This window comes from Schistocerca gregaria, chromosome 9 (genome assembly GCF_023897955.1).
Source record: "Schistocerca gregaria isolate iqSchGreg1 chromosome 9, iqSchGreg1.2, whole genome shotgun sequence".
NCBI classification, from domain to species: Eukaryota; Metazoa; Arthropoda; class Insecta; order Orthoptera; family Acrididae; genus Schistocerca; species Schistocerca gregaria.
The window spans coordinates 201,267,360-201,281,314 of NC_064928.1; the positions used below are offsets into that span (position 1 = coordinate 201,267,360).

The 13,955-nt window shown below is 42.5% G+C and overlaps 1 protein-coding gene across 1 annotated transcript in view; it reads left to right on the forward strand.

The window, feature by feature from the left end:
- Positions 1-1,465: 1,465 nt before the first annotated feature.
- Positions 1,466-13,955, forward strand: part of LOC126292056 (RAC serine/threonine-protein kinase) — a 512,592-nt gene continuing 500,102 nt past the window's right edge. Inside the window, exon 1 of the mRNA XM_049985860.1 lies at positions 1,466-1,734. The gene's annotated coding sequence lies outside the window, so the exon portion shown is untranslated. The remainder of the gene's footprint in view (positions 1,735-13,955) is intronic.

Sequence of the window (13,955 nt, forward strand, 5' to 3'; positions counted from 1 at the left end):
TCTTTCAAGAATCATTCTCCTAGCGTTTGGTGATGAAACTTCAATGGTCAGTAGCTCTCAATACAATTTAAAAATGCCATTTTTTCCAATTATATCATGGTTTCTGTTATTTCTTAGTTTGTTGTTTGCCCCTTAAGGCAATAAACTTTCATTGTACTAATTATGGCACTGAATGTATACCAATCCAGGTGGCACACTGGTTAATGAACAAAGATTTTATACAAATCGACGTCTCACCATCCTCAGTTTTTCGTGTCCACAAATTCCTTGATGTAAAAGTTGGGACTGTTGTTCTGAATACGCCATGGCTGATTTCTATATCCACACAGAATCCAAGATTATATCGTCTCTCTCTCTCTCTCTCTCTTGCACATTAATGGTGATTGGTGTAACACCACTACGCTTCCTTCTTTCTCGACATTGAAAGACGTGCTATAAAAGAAAGATCAACTAACCGCAAGCAAGGCTGACATCAATAGCTTTATGCAATATGGGTTCGCTCTTATTACGCAAAATGTGTAGAGTTGCCCTCTCGTCCCCCTCACACACACGCGGCATTCGAAGAGACTGAAATCGCTAAAAATTATGGTGCCTTACACTCATTAGTTTCAGTTGCTGCGCCATATGTAGGCCTACTAATAAACAGATCGAGCTCTCTTTTTAGTAATTTACAGATATTCTTGGGCGTATGTCCTATCCAGTTCACGTACAGTATTAGAACACAGTCGCAACCACCACTTTTAAATGAAATGCACGGTGAGGCTTATATTACATAAATTTCGCATTATGTCAGTACGAAAGGTAAATTCATCATCCGTTTGCGCAATTACTGGCAGCCACAACAGTTACGTCGAGTAATACAATCACATCTATATATTTGTTTACTAGATACCAATTAATATAAACACTTAAATGAAAACCTAGCATTTCTTTCAAATAAGGGCAAACGAACAATAATACCCGTCGTACAATGAATCGACAGATACAACTGTTCAACAATTCTTTGAGTGCATTTGAATCAGTCACCTACTGCCGTATGATATACAATTTGTCGTTGCTACGAATGCTGAATCCTTTTTTTTACAGTTCTTAATTCACACCTCAGCCTTATATATAGCAGCGCCATATGCCTAAATCACTTCGGCGCTCCAGGCTTCACATTCACAAACTTCTAAATTCGCAATGCAACTGAGGTTGCGGTAGTCTTTACAGAGACATTAGGCTTCAGTACGGTAGCCAACTCATCGAATAGTGTATTTTTTATGGTAAAGTAGTATACAGTAAAAGGTAAGTTCCTCCTTACTGTAAGACATTCCAAGTGATTTAGTATATCTGTTGACAGTTATTTTCAAGTTAAATATCTCAGTTCTTTGCTTACACGATACAGCAGTGCTTGAGCTAAAAGCTTCCAGCGTTGGTAGCTCTTCACGCTTGTCAGTTGTCGTAGGCTTGCGAAGTGAAATATCTTTGACGGTGAATTTCATCGTAGTAGTTTACAATCTTTGCGCATTAGTGTTGTTAGTGAGTATTACGCGAGTTGTGTGACAAAGTAAGAGTGAGCAGTGAGTTGTAGCAACTTTGGTTCTCAGTGTTTTTGTTTACTTAATTTTTGTTTTCCCCGCATCACCTACGGAGGAGTGTGATTTCACGTAATGCCTACAGTGTTTTGGAACATGCTTTCCTGTGTTTTGGAGGGTTAACAGTTCATCGTCCTTCGGATCCACGCCTTTTAAAGTAAGTAATGAATGCCATGAGTGTTTATTATCATTTGCAGTGGACGCAGGGTAGCTTCACACAATATATTCTGTAATAGTGACGAATCCTCTCACGAAATTTTAGTTCTGGTCGTCACAATTGGCCGCCAGTTTCTTGATTTGTGCATTATATCTGTTTTGCAACGTAAGCAATACATTCAAAATAGTATTTTATAGTCCGTTCTCGACTTTGGATGCTTTTTTATGCCTGCCGATTTTTGTGAATGGCTTGTTTCTGCTTTATTCGAACCTGACACTATTCCGTCGTGCAGTGCTTGACGAATCGGAGTTTGACATCGAATACTAAAGCTTTTTATGAGTGATTTTTGGCATCGTGTCTCGAAGTAGCCTCTTGCCGACGAGTAGCTATTTTTAAAGGGCAATTAGCGCACACTTCCTCGGCGCAGCGGCACGTAATGAAGAGATAATTGGGTTGTTTATTTAGTTGTGCGAGGCTTATCGTGGTGCTGAGTTATCTCTTACGATTATTTTGTAGGCGCACTATCACGTAGCCTGAAATAAATTTTCAGCGCAGCCTCGTCGTCTGTCGATAAGTTGTTTGTTGAGAACTGTGGAGATTTCTTTTTGTATGGTACAAAGTTTTATAAATGACTGTGGGGCTGCTGTGTGTGGCGTCTTAGAAAAGTAGCTCCGAAAAAAGTAATTCCTGACCGTAGACCTACATAGTTTTCATTTTTTGCTTGTCTGTCTTGCCACAGTATTAGACATGCTACTACTACTGGAGTATATAGTATTGTATGTTTTACAGGGAAAATATGTTGCTCTTGGCACTGGTTTTCTCTTCTTTTTGTGTGGTTTCCTCGAATTTTAAAGTAATACTGTCAGATGGCTGTGCAATTCAAGTAATTTTCAGATTGATTATCCGAAGTTTTATTTACAGTCGCTTCATCGCTTTACTTGCAAGTTAGACGTGTTCGTGTCAGAGATACAGACACGCCGTATGTAATAGCTGCTAGTTGGCGAAATAATCGAAGCCAAAGGAAAGTTGTGCTTTTCTGGACGACTCCCTTTTCCAATCGGACTTAGAAAGACGCTCAGGATTCCCAGCTATCTCGGACTGAGTGCGTTGGTCAGAGACAAAAATAAATAAAAATATTCGAAAGCTATGATTTTGTAAACATTATTCATCGTCTGAAGTTTATGTTTATGGCACTATACTCAAAATATATACGGCAAGTCAGCGAATGTAATGGGATCTGCAGACACTAGCCTCCTTTCAAGCACATTTTTCTATGCTTTGTATAACACCCTGATCTACAAATTATTATGCTTTCTAGCTTCTGATGTACCTGTACAGTCATTAATCTCCAAAGTCTCGCCTGTAAACTGCCTCCGCCAGTTACGGATGTGTTCGTGTCCCTTGCTTGGTCATTGTATGCCACACTAGGAAGATAATAAACACTGTTAATTGCGTCTGTCACATATTCCACAGAATTTAAGAGGAATCCATAGAGTTAGCTGCGTCGTTCCTGTGTGACGCTGTCTCTTAATCCTGTGTGTTTTCCAGATGCCACGGACACGTCACTGAGAGTAGTCTGACAGCTGTCCAGGAATGTAGTGGGCCTCTTGTTAAAGCTTGTTATTCAGGGCAAAGAAAGTTAGCCGTGATGTTGTGCGGTTCTGGAATTGATTTTAAGGGCGTCGTGGGCGCATATCCTAGTTCTTTTGTAGTGGTTACCTGTATATTTTTAAAAGCCATCTTCCGCAAACATTTTCATTTCTCATACGAAATTTGCCTGAGCCAAGTTGTCTTGGGAGGCAGTTATTCGCCGGCTGAATAGGCAAGTGATGACCGTGGTTTATCCGTTTCAGTTTTTAGGTAATTCCCGTCTTATACAGATTCTGGAAACTTAACGTTTCTATAAGTTCAAAGAGTATAATCGTGGAAACAGATTGGCCCCATAGGTAAAGTTCTACAATATAGAATATTTCTTAAAGATCAATCCACGGCACCTCATATTCGACGTTCTGCATTAGTTTGAGGCCGTTTCGCTTAGTTGCAACAGAGTCCCCCTTGGCTCTGCGAGGTTGAGAGGAACCCATGCCAGACGTCCTTGCTCCAATAAAAATATATGCAGAGGTAACGGGAACTCAAGCCAGTTGCGCGTCGGAATACTGCTGGTTTTTGCCAGTGAGAAAAAAAATACATATCATTAACGTTCATTCTGTTTCGCAAGACATGCGCCTTTCGTAAGACTCATTAAGCCAGTTGTCTGCTAGTAATAATTGCATCATCTTGTTTTGTATTGAAGTGCTTTCCTTCGAATACATGTTGTTTGTTTGTAGTAAACGATTTCCAGCTGTAAAAGAAGATAAAAACATGTGAACGACGAGAAACTGTCAGTTGAAAAACTGGCGCAAGTTGCAACGGTCGATTCACAGCCAAACCAAATGGGTTTACCGTATATTCTAGAGGATTACATATATGGCATAAACAGGGTGGTCCATTGATCGTGACCTGGCCAAATATCTCAATAAATAAGCGTCAAACGAAAAAACTACAAAGGGCGAAACTTGTCTAGCTTGAAGGGGGAAACTAGATGGCGCTATGGTTGACCCGCTAGATGGCGCTGCCGTAGGTCAAACGGATATCAGCTGCGTTTTTTAAAAATAGGAACCCCCATTTTTATTCATATTCGTGTAGTACGTAAAGAAATATGAATGTTTTAGTTGGACCACTTTTTTCGCTTTGTGATAGATGGCGCTGTAATAGTCACAAACATATGGCTCACAATTTTAGACGAACAGTGGGTAACAGGTAGGTTTTTTAAAATTGAAATACAGAACGTAGGTGCGTTTGAACATTTCATTTTGCTTGTGCCAGTGTGATACATGTACCTTTGTGAACGTATCATTTCTGAGAACGCATGCTGTTATAGCGTGATTACCTTTAAATACCACATTAATGCAGTAAATATTCAAAATGATGTCCGCCAACCTCAATGCATTTGACAATACGTGTAACGACATTCTCCTCACCAGCGAGTATTTCGTCTACCGTAATGTTCGCACATGCATTAACAATACGCTGACGCATGTTGTCAGGCGCTGTCTGTGGATCACGATAGCAAATAACCTTCACAACTTTCCCCACAGTAAGAAATCCGGAGACGTCAGATCCGATGAACGTGCTTCGACGACCAATCCACCTGTCATTAAATATGCTATTTAGCACCGCTTCAACTGGACGCGAGCCATGTGCCGGACATCCATCATGTTGGAAGTAAATCGCCATTCTGCCATGCAGTGAAACATCTTGTAGTAACATCGGTAGAACATTACGTAGGAAATCAGCATACATTGCACCATTTAGATTGCCATCGATAAAATGGGGACCAATTATCCTTCCTCCCATAATGCCGCACCATACAATAACCGGCCAAGGTCGCTGATGTTCCACTTGTCGCAGCCATCGTGGATTTTCCGTTGCCCAATAGCGCATATTATGCCGTTTTACGTTATCGCTGTTGGTGAATGACGCTTCGTCGCTAAATGGAACGTGTGCAAAAAATTTGTCATCGTCCCGTAATTTCTCTTGTGCCCAGTGGCAGAACTGTACACGACGTTCAAGGTCGTCGCCATGCAATTCCTGGTGCATAGAAATATGGTACGGCTGCAATCGATGTTGATGTAGCATTCTCAACACCGACGTTTTTTAGATTCTCGTGCAATTTGTCTGCTACTGATGTGCGGATTAGCCGCGACAGCAGCTGAAACGCCTACTTGGGCATAATCATTTGTTGCAGGTCGTGGTTGACGTTTCACATGTTGCTGAACACTTTCTGTTTCCTTAAATAACGGAAGTATCCGGAACACTTGGATGGTGTCGTCCAGGATACCGAGCAGTATACATATCAGAAGCTCGTTGAGCATTTTGATCACAGTAGCCATACATCAACACGATATCGGCCTTTCCCGCAACTGGTAAACAGTCCATTTTAACACAGGTAATGTATCACGAAGCAAATACCGTCCGCACTGGAGGTATGTTAGGTGATACCACGCACTTATACGTTTGTGACTATTGTAGCGCCATCTGTCACAGAGCGGAAAAAGTGGTCCAACTAAAACATTCATATTTTTGTTTACGTACTACACGAATATGAAATAAAAATGGGGTTCCTATTTAAAAACAAAAAAAGTAGTTGACATCCGTTTGCTCTATGACAGCGGCCATCTGGTCTCCCCCTTCAAGCTATACGAGTTTCGTTCTTTGTAGTTTTTTCGCTTGATGCTGATTTCTTGAGATATTTGGCCCGGTCACTATCAATGGACCATCCCTGTATAGGTGCATGTAGTGGCCACTAGCTGGGCCCCACCGCATTGATAAACTCAGTGCCGTGAGAATGCTTCCGGACAATGCTGTGCATGGTTCTGTTCCAGTACAGATACTACAGGCGTCCAATAAGTATTGCAATAAGTATTTCCCTGAAAGCAGGTTGGTTTTATTCAGGAATCCAGTACAATACACCATACAATTCCCCACTCTCTAGGCCACAAAACATAATCTCCGTTCAGTGCGACGTCCTTACGCCACCTTACGGGGGGGACCTCTTATGCCCACATGGTACCGCTATACTGGTCGACGTAGGAGCCAACAACGTCTTGCTACGTCAATAACCTCCCAGTCATCCACGTACTGCTTCCCGCGGAGTGCATTATTCATTGGGTCAACAGCTGGAAGTCGGAAGGTGCGAGGTTTTGGGCTGTAGTGTACGCTGAGGAAGAACAGCGCAATGAAGTTTTGTGAACTCTTCTCGAATGCGCACACCTGTGTGAGGCCCTGCTTTGCCCCTGGACAAGTTCGTTTGCATTATTGTGGCGACGAACACCTGAAGTCGTTCATCAGTTTCCTGACGGTAGCACAATACGTATCAGAGATGATCGTTCCACCATGAGAGAAGCCACCAAACAGAATAAAGCCTTCAGTGTCCGAGAAAATCTTCGCCATGAGCTTACCGGTTGAGGGTGCGCCTTTGAACTTTTTGTTCAGAGATGAGGTGGTGTGACTTCACTCAATGGATTGCTATTTTGTTTCCGGCCCAATGTGGTGAACCCATGCTTCAGCCCCCGTGACGATTTTCCACAAAAAACAGTCTCGGTCAGCCTCGTAACCGCAAGCAATTTCGCACGGGTGGCCCTTCGTTGCTCTTTATGGTCTTCTGTTAAGCGGCGAGGAATCCACGGAACATACAACTTTGAGTGGACGAGTGTTCAGCACCATCAACAGAGATGATCAGTTGTGCAGTGCGGTGTTTGATTGTGATCCGTCGATCCCCTGTATTAGTGTGTCCGCACGTTCCAACATTGCAGAAGTCTACATCTACGTGATTACTCTGCTATTCACAATAAAGTGCCTGGCAGAGGGTTCAATGAACCACCTTCATGTTGCCTCTCTACCGTTCCACTCTAGACGGCACGCGGGAAAAACGAGCACTTAAATTTTTCCGTGCGAGCCATGATTTCTCTTATTTTTCCGTGATGATCATTTCTCCCTACGTAGGTGGGTGCCAACAGAATGTTTTCGCCATCGGAGGAGAAAACGGGTGATTGAAATTTCATGAGAAGATCCCGTCGCAACCAAAAAACGCCATTGTTTTAATGATTGCCACTCCAATTCACGTATCATGTCTGTGACACTATCTCCCCTATTTCGCGGTAATACAAAACGAGCTGCCCTTCTTTGTACTTTGTCGATGTCATCCGTCAGTCCCACCTGATGCGGATCCCACACCGAACAGCAGTACTCCAGAATAGGGCGGACAAGCGTAGTGTAAGCTGTCTCTTTGGTAGACCTGTTGCACCTTCTGCCAATGAATCGCAGCCTTTAGTTTGCTCTACACACAATATTATCTATGTGATCGTTCCAGTTCAGGTTATTTGTAATTGTAATCCATAAGTATTTAGTTGAATTTACAGCCCTCAGATTTTTGTGACTTATCGCATCAGGATCCACTGCAAGTACTACGGCAGTTAGGCGGGAGGTGAGAAAACTTGGGTTTCATGGACGAGCGACTGCTTATAAGCCACGCATCACACCGGTAAATGCCAAACGACGCATCGCTTGGTGTAAGGAGCGAAACATTGGACAGTTGCACAGTGGACAAACGTTGTGCGGAGTGCTGAATCACGGTACACAATGTGGTGATCCGATGGCAGGGTGTGGGTATGACGAATGCCCAGTGAACGTCATTTGCCAGCATGTACAGTGCGTACAGTAAAATCCGGAGGCGGTGGTGTTATGATGTGATCGTGTTTTTCATGGAGGGCAGTTGCCCAAAAATGACTGTGCTCGTATAGAATTTGGTGATAAAATAACTGATCTTTCCCATCGTAGCAGAATTCAAAGCACAGAACGTATTAAAAGTGGAGGTCCCTTGAAACATTTCTAATGAAATATATACAAGATCTAGTGTATGTAATTTTTGAAGTAACTAAAACCATAAAATTTTAACTGTTCATAAAATTAACTGAATATTACACTCACTCGGACTGAACCGATTGCTAATAATCCCAAAACAAGCAAGGCTACATAATAATTCTGGAAGAACATAGTGTGACTAATACTAATATGTAAACAAATGTCATGCAACACTCATCTGCCAGATTCGAGGTTTTTCATCATCATCATTTAATACTGATTATGCCTTTCAGCGTTCAGTCTGGAGCAAAGCCCTCCTTATAAAATTCCTCCATGAATCCCTATTCAGTGCTAACATTGGTGCCTCTTCTAATGTTAAGCCTGTTACTTCAAAATCATTCTTAACCGAATCCAGGTACCTTCTCCTTGGTCTACCCCGACTCCTCCTACCCTCTACTGCTGAACCCATGAGTCTCTTGGGTATCCTTGCTTCTCCCATGCGTGTAATATGACCCCACCATCTAAGCCTGTTCACCCTGCCTGCTACATCTACTGAGTTCATTCCCAGTTTTTCTTTGATTGCCTCATTGTGGACACCCTTCTGCCATTGTTCCCATCTACTAGTACCTGCAATCATCCTAGCTACTTTCATATCCGTAACCTCAACCTTGTTGATAAGGTAACCTGAATCCACCCAGCTTTCGCTCCCATATAACAAAGTTGGTCGAAAGATTGAACGGTGCACACATAACATAGTCTTGGTACTGACTTCCTTCTTGCAGAAAAGAGAGTAGATCGTAGCTGAGCGCTCACTGCATTAGCTTTCCTACACCTCGCTTCCAGCTCTTTCACTATGTTGCCATCCTGCGAGAATATTCATCGTAAGTACTTGAAACCGTCCACCTGTTCTAACTTTGTTCCTCCTATTTGACACTCAATCCGTTTATATCTCTTTCCCACTGACATTACTTTCGTTTTGGAGATGCTAATCTTCATACCATAGTCCTTGCATATCTGATCTAGCTCTGAAATATTACTTTGCAAATTTTCAATCGAATCTGCCATCACAACTAAGTCATCCGCATATGCGAGACTGCTTATTTTGTGTTCACATATCTTAATCTCACCTAGCCAGTCTATTGTTTTCAACATATGATCCATAAATAATATGAACAACAGTGGAGACAGATTGCAGCGTTGTCATACCCCTGAAACTACTCTGAACCATCTCGGAGACTGTACAACAAGCGTATTTTACTTGCAGTTTCATTACACAACTCGAAATAGAACATGTGAATCGGATAAACGTGCAAAAGAGAAGAGTGAGGCTCACAGACACTGTAGTTGTACATTTATGTTTAGCAAAAGATGTAGAAAATACAAAATGAAAAATAATTCGATCACGAGGTTGGCTGGTTGATTTGGGGGTGGGGACTAACAACGAGGTCATTAGTCCCATGGATTAGGGAAGGTTGAGGAAGGAAGTCGGCCGTACCCTTCCAAAGGAACCATCCCGGCGTTTGCTCGAAGTGATTTAGGGAAATCGCGGAAAATCTAAATGAGGGTGGCCGGGCGCGGGTTTGAACCGTCGTCCACCCGAACGCGAGTCCTGTGTGCTAACCAATGCGCCACCTCGCTCGGTAATTCTACCACTAGATTGCACACAGAAACGTTACAAGAATGAAGACGATGACAGAAAACATTCGTAAAAACATACTTTGCTGTAAAGGAGCATTTTATGGAAGAAATGAATTTCACTTTAATCTTTTTAAATTATTGAAAGTATGGTCTAAGATTAGGAAATGAGACACTTAAAGTAGTAAAGGAGTTTTGCTATTTGGGGAGCAAAATAACTGATGATGGTCGAAGTACAGAGGATATAAAATGTAGACTGGCAATGGCAAGGAAAGCGTTTCTGAAGAAGAGAAGTTTGTTAACATCGAGTATAGATTTAAGTATCAGGAAGTCGTTTCTGAAAGTATTTGTGTGGAGTGTGGCCATGTATGGAAGTGAAACGTGGACGATAAATAGTTTGGACGAGAAGAGAACAGAAGCTTTCGAAATGTGGAGCTACAGAAGAATGCTGAAGATTAGATGGGTAGATCACATAACTAATGAGCAGGTATTAAATAGAATTGGGGAGAAGAGGAGTTTGTGGCACAACTTGACAAGAAGAAGGGATCAGTTGGTAGGGCATGTTCTGAGGCATCAAGGGATTACCAATTTAGTATTGGAGGACAGCGTGGAGGGTAAAAATTGTAGAGGGAGACCAAGAGGTGAATACACAAAGTAGATTCAGAAGGATGTAGGTTGCAGTAAGTACTGGGAGATGAAGAAGCTTGCACAGGATAGAGTAACATGGAGAGCTGCATTAAAACTAGTCTCAGGACTGAAGACCACACAACAACAAAAGGTCTAAAGTGTCTTGGTTTAAACCAGTGAGATAGGTGCTGTACAATAACTAGAAAGTTTAAAGGCAACGTCTGCAGAACAGCTGTATGTTCATTATACAAGACTTGACGAATTAAATTTGCGAGAGATGAGCTGCCTGTCACTCAGATGAATAATCACTTAGCTGAGGAAATCGGTGTGCGGTCGTCCTGCTGTACAATGTCGGCGCCGAACATCACACGTGCTTCACTCAGAGAACACAACGTGATAATTATCGACACCACTGCGCTTATTAATCATTTCACGCCTCGGTTCAAACGTTGTACTCTTAACGTTAGTCTAATGCGAGAAGCACTTCATACATCGCAGTCGACAAAGTGCACTGTAAAACATTTTCTTTCCTTTTTGTTACTGCATGAAATGTTAAAAGCCGATTAAAATTCTTGATTGTTGACGCGTGTCACTTGCCGCTACAGTGTTGCCGCATCGGCTACTGGCTACAGCTCGGTTATAAGTGTCACCACGAACACCGTAACACTTGACAAATGCTGTTCGTGTGTAACGCGGAGCAATGTTGGAAGCGACCGCCGCAAGGTATGTGGTAAATGCGGGATGCCCTGCCGTTATCTGATTTTAAGTGATCAACGACTGAACTGTGGCAAGCGACGCCTTTTGTAACCCTGAATTTAAGCTCATGTCCTAAGCTAAACACAGCCTCGTGATGTGCAATGTATAAGCGAAAATGGTGGTCAGCAATCTGCGGCAGGAGCGAGAATTACGATCGCTTTGTTCACGGCGATTGAAGCTGACTTGTAGGAGCAAACTCAAGACAAGAGAAAATCCAGTGTCAGCGCTAAAAGCACTGTAATTTGTCGCTTGAGAGTATCCTCAGTTACACGAGTTGCCATTTCACCAATTGTTGCAGATCACAGGCAGATTCCGGAAGAAAACATAGGAAGAGAAAACAAGAACAAACAAAGAGAGAATACAGAATGAGATTTTCACTCTGCAGCGGAGTGTGCTGATATGAAACTTCCTGGCAGATTAAAACTGTGTAACGGACCGAGAGTCGAACTCGGGACCTTTGCCTTTCGCGGGCAAGTACTCTACCAACTGAACTACCCAAGCACGACTCACACGCCGTCCCCACAGCTTTACTTCTGCCAGTATCTGTCTCCTACCTTCCAAGCCTTACAGAAGCTCTCCTGCCCGCGAAAGGCAAAGGTCCCGTGCTCGAGTCTCAGTCCGGCACACAGTTTTAATCTGCCAGGAAGTTTCAAAAAGTGAATACGACGATGAAAATGACGCGGCAAAGAAATACAAAAAAATTACATTTAAGTCAATTAACTGAAGAAAAAAATATTCAAACTCTTTTGATTAGATGTAGGAATGTAAATAATTTTGTTATATTTGATGAGATTCGAACCTAAGATCTTCTACGCGTGAGGTTTTCACTCAAGCCATTGCGCTACACCACATAGCTGTGGGTCAGGTGTTTTCATGATTCGTCTGATCCAGTTGCAAGCATGGTCTGCAGCCTTCAAAAATTCCGCTTTACTGAATGTCTTGCGAAACTGATCTCGATGAGTATGGTAACTGTTTATGTGACACTGAATCGCTACTTGTGCTGAAGTATGCTGTAGTGTTTGGTTAGTGCTGTGTATGACAACGTGTCGTCGTTTGTATGGGTGTGTGTTTTTTCGGTGTTCTCATGAGTGATGAAATACGACATTAAAGAGCCAGATCCCGGATTGGGGATCCAAACACAACATATCTCACTGAGCAATCGGCTAATGAAATATTTGTAAGTATCAGTGGGTGGTTCACAGCAAATGGATTTTGACAAGACCCAGAACATACAGCTTATTACCTCACAAAGATTACCTGACCCTATAAGTCTAATGTATTCAAAGAATGAAATTAAAGCTGTAGGCAGTGTCAAATTTTTAGGTCTACAAATTGACCACAACCTAAATGGGAAAACTCACACTTTAGACGTAATGAAGCGCCTTAGTTCAGCTACATTTGCAGTACGCATGATAGCAGAAATAGGTGATTTAAAAATGAAGAAGTTAGTTTATTCGGCCTACTTCCATTCACTAATGAGTTATGGAATCATCTTTTGGGGAAACTCCTCTCGCAAAGAGCACATTTTCAAAAAAATGGTTCAAATGGCTCTGAGCACTCCTAGGTCATCATGCAGTTACCTCGTTAAGAAACTTGGTATCCTAACGATTACTTCTCAGTACATATATTCATTGAAGTTCTTTGTCATTTCCAACATGTCCCTTTTTACACAAAATAGTGATTACGAAACATGATTATAATACCAGAACCAAAAACAATCTGTATAAGACTATAAAAGCTTAACATTTGTACAAAAAGGAATCAAAGGTACTCAAATATTCAGTAACTTACCAGAGCATATCAAAGGTCTTGTAAGGGATAAAGATCGGTTTCAGAGTGAATTAAAGAACTTCGTGTTGGTCAAATCCTCCTACTCCATCGATGAATATCTTCACAAGGATTATAGCTGATAACTCGGTCTGCATTAGGACTGTACAATATCCACGTATCGGAGTAAAAAACAAAAGTAATGTAATGTAAAAAGAAATCCGGAAAAGGATAACTGAGCCGGCCGGGGTGGCCGTGAGGTTCTAGGCGCTACAGTCTGGAGCCGAGCGACTGCTACGGTCGCAGGTTCGAATCCTGCCTCGGGCATGGATGTGTGTGATGTCCTTAGGTTCGTTAGGTTTAATTAGTTCTAAGTTCTAGGCGGCTGATGACCTCAGAAGTTAAGTCGCATAGTGCTCAGAGCCATTTGAACCAACCAAGGAGAACTGGCCAATTGTCTTGGCAGTTTGGCGACGGCGAACGGTTCGGGTGTGACTTCGAACGCTCTGATTGGAGGAAACCAGCTCCAACGCGTGAAGTGTAAACTGTCAAGCAGTTTTAGGCAGACTATAATAATGGTCGGCCACAATAAGTTGACGATTCGCATGGTCGCCGTGATGAGCAGTAACGTCAGCTGTTCGTACCAATGGTGGCATCATTACCAATGTTTTGTGCTTAAGATGAAAACGGAGGTGGCATTCGCGGGAACATTGCCGGCTTAAATGACGAGGGCATTGGATCGGAAATCACGTAATTTGTTGACATGTTCATGAGTTGGGTTGACTTCGTGGGGGAGACCAAACAGCGAGGTCATCTCATCCGATTAGGGAAGGCTGGGGAAGGAAGTCGGCCGTGCCCTTTCAAAGGAACCATTCCGGCAGTTGCCTGGAGCGATTTAGGAAAATCACGGAAAACTTAAATCAGGATGGTCGGACGCGGGATTGAACCGTCGACCTCCGAATGCCAGTCCAGTGTGCCAAACAATGCGCCACCTCGCTTGGTACGTATTCATGTCCTAGTCTCTTACCTACAAC